We start from the raw sequence: 3,526 nt of genomic DNA, 5'->3' as shown, positions 1-3,526 counted from the left end.
GGGTTGCTCACCACTCAGTAGGATTTTTCAAACTTGGGCGAGTACTGGACTCTAGCTAAGTACCGAGTGAGAGGGTTGCTCACCACTCGGTAGGATTTTTCAAACTTAGGCGAGTACTGGACTGCAGCTATGCCCCCGAGTGAGAGGGTTGCTCACCACTCGGTAGGGATTTTCAAACTTAGGCGAGTACTGGACTGCAGCTAAGCCCCCGAGTGGGGGGGTTGCTCACCACTCGGTAGGATTTTTCAAACTTAGGCGAGTACTGGACTGCAGCTAAGCCCCCGAGTGAGCGGGTTGCTCACCACTCGGTAGGATTTTTCAAACTTAGGCGAGTACTGGACTGCAGCTAAGCCACCGAGTGAGAGGGTTGCTCACCACTCGGTAGGATTTTTCAAACTTAGGCGAGTACTGGACTGCAGCTAAGCCCCCGACTGAGCGGGTTGCTCACCACTCGGTAGGAATTTTCAAACTTAGGCGAGTACTGGACTGCAGCTAAGCCCCCGAGTGAGAGGGTTGCTCACCACTCGATAGGATTTTTCAAACTTAGGCGAGTACTGGACTGCAGCTAAGCCCCCGAGTGAGAGGGTTGCTCACCACTCGGTAGGATTTTCCAAACATAGGCAAGTACTAGACTGTAGCTAAGCCCCCGAGTGGGAAGGTTCCTCAAAACTCAGTAGGATTTTTCAAACTTAGGCGACTACTGGACTGCAGCTAAGCCACCGAGTGAGAGGGTTGCTCAGCACTCGGTAGGATTTTTCAAACTTAGGCGAGCACTTGACTGCAGCTAATCCCCCGAGTGAGAGGGTTGCTCACCACTCGGTAGGATTTTTCAAACTTACGCGAGTACTGGGCTGCAGCTAAGCCCCCCGAGTGAGAGGGTTGCTCACCACTCGGTAGGATTTTTCAAACTTAGGCGAGTACTGGAGTGCAGCTAAGCCCCCGAGTGGGGGGTTGCTCACCACTCAGTAGGATATTTCAAACTTGGGCGAGTACTGGACTGCAGCTAAGCCCCCGAGTGAGAGGGTTGCTCACCACTCGGTAGGATTTTTCAAACTTAGGCGAGTACTGGACTTTAGCTAAGCCCCCAAGTGAGAGGGTTGCTCACCACTCGGTAGGATTTTTCAAACTTAGGCGAGTACTAGACTGCAGCTAAGCCCCCGAGTGGGGGGGCTGCTCACCACTCGGTAGTATTTTTCAAACTTAGGCGAGTACTGGACTGCAGCTAAGCCCCCGAGTGAGCGGGTTGCTCACCACTCGGTAGGATTTTTCAAACTTAGGCGAGTACTTGACTGCAGCTAAGACACCGAGTGAGAGGGTTGCTCACCACTCGGTAGAATTTTTCAAACTTAGGCGAGTACTGGACTGCAGCTAAGCCCCCGAGTGAGCGGGTTGCTCACCACTCGGTAGGAATTTTCAAACTTAGGCGAGTACTGGACTGCAGCTAAGCCCCCGAGTGAGAGGGTTGCTCACCACTCGACAGGATTTTTCAAACTTAGGCGAGTACTGGACTGCAGCTAAGCCCCAGAGTGAGAGGGTTGCTCACCACTCGGTAGGATTTTCCAAACTTAGGCAAGTACTGGACTGTAGCTAAGCCCCCGAGTGGGAAGCTTCCTCCACACTCGGTAGGATTTTTCAAACTTAGGCGAGTACTGGACTGCAGCTAAGCCACCGAGTGAGAGGGTTGCTCACCACTCAGTAGGATTTTTCAAACTTAGGCGAGTACTGGACTGCAGCTAAGCCCCCGAGTGGGGGGGTTGCTCACCACTCGGTAGGATTTTTCAAACTTAGGCGAGTACTGGACTGCAGCTAAGCCCCCGAGTGAGCGGGTTGCTCACCACTCGGTAGGATTTTTCAAACTTAGGCGAGTACTGGACTGCAGCTAAGCCACCGAGTGAGAGGGTTGCTCACCACTCGGTAGGATTTTTCAAACTTAGGCGAGTACTGGACTGCAGCTAAGCACCCGAGTGAGCGGGTTGCTCACCACTCGGTAGGAATTTTCAAACTTAGGCAAGTACTTGACTGCAGCTAAGCCCCCGAGTGAGAGGGTTGCTCACCACTCGATAGGATTTTTCAAACTTAGGCGAGTACTGGACTGCAGCTAAGCCCCCGAGTGAGAGGGTTGCTCACCACTCGGTAGGATTTTCCAAACATAGGCAAGTACTGGACTGTAGCTAAGCCCCCGAGTGGGAAGGTTCCTCAAAACTCAGTAGGATTTTTCAAACTTAGGCGAGTACTGGACTGCAGCTAAGCCACCGAGTGAGAGGGTTGCTCACCACTCGGTAGGATTTTTCAAACTTAGGCGAGCACTTGACTGCAGCTAATCCCCCGAGTGAGAGGGTTGCTCACCACTCGGTAGGATTTTTCAAACTTACGCGAGTACTGGGCTGCAGCTAAGCCCCCCGAGTGAGAGGGTTGCTCACCACTCGGTAGGATTTTTCAAACTTAGGCGAGTACTGGAGTGCAGCTAAGCCCCCGAGTGGGGGGTTGCTCACCACTCAGTAGGATTTTTCAAACTTGGGCGAGTACTGGACTGCAGCTAAGCCCCCGAGTGAGAGGGTTGCTCACCACTCGGTAGGATTTTTCAAACTTAGGCGAGTACTGGACTGCAGCTAAGCCCCCGAGTGAGAGGGTTGCTCACCACTCGGTAGGATTTTTCAAACTTAGGCGAGTACTAGACTGCAGCTAAGCCCCCGAGTGGGGGGGCTGCTCACCACTCGGTAGTATTTTTCAAACTTAGGCGAGTACTGGACTGCAGCTAAGCCCCCGAGTGAGCGGGTTGCTCACCACTCGGTAGGATTTTTCAAACTTAGGCGAGTACTTGACTGCAGCTAAGACACCGAGTGAGAGGGTTGCTCACCACTCGGTAGGATTTTTCAAACTTAGGCGAGTACTGGACTGCAGCTAAGCCCCCGAGTGAGCGGGTTGCTCACCACTCGGTAGGAATTTTCAAACTTAGGCGAGTACTGGACTGTAGCTAAGCCCCCGAGTGAGAGGGTTGCTCACCACTCGACAGGATTTTTCAAACTTAGGCGAGTACTTGACTGCAGCTAAGCCCCAGAGTGAGAGGGTTGCTCACCACTCGGTAGGATTTTTCAAACTTAGGCAAGTACTGGCCTGTAGCTAAGCCCCCGAGTGGGACGGTTCTCAACACTCGGTAGGATTTTTCAAACTTAGGCGAGTACTGGACTGCAGCTAAGCCACCGAGTGAGAGGGTTGCTCACCACTCGGTAGGATTTTTCAAACTTAGGCGAGCACTTGACTGCAGCTAATCCCCCGAGTGAGAGGGTTTCTCACCACTCGGTAGGATTTTTCAAACTTACGCTAGTACTGGACTGCAGCTAAGCCCCCCGAGTGAGAGGGTTGCTCACCACTCGGTAGGATTTTTCAAACTTAGGCGAGTACTGGAGTGCAGCTAAGCCCCCGAGTGGGGGGTTGCTCACCACTCAGTAGGATATTTCAAACTTGGGCGAGTACTGGACTGCAGCTAAGCCCCCGAGTGAGAGGGTTGCTCACCACTCGGTAGGAT

The sequence above is a fragment of the Aegilops tauschii genome, chromosome 5 (genome assembly GCF_002575655.3).
Source record: "Aegilops tauschii subsp. strangulata cultivar AL8/78 chromosome 5, Aet v6.0, whole genome shotgun sequence".
Lineage (NCBI taxonomy): Eukaryota > Viridiplantae > Streptophyta > Magnoliopsida > Poales > Poaceae > Aegilops > Aegilops tauschii.
The sequence above is the reverse complement of the archived record's forward strand: the minus strand, read 5'-3'. Positions refer to the sequence as shown.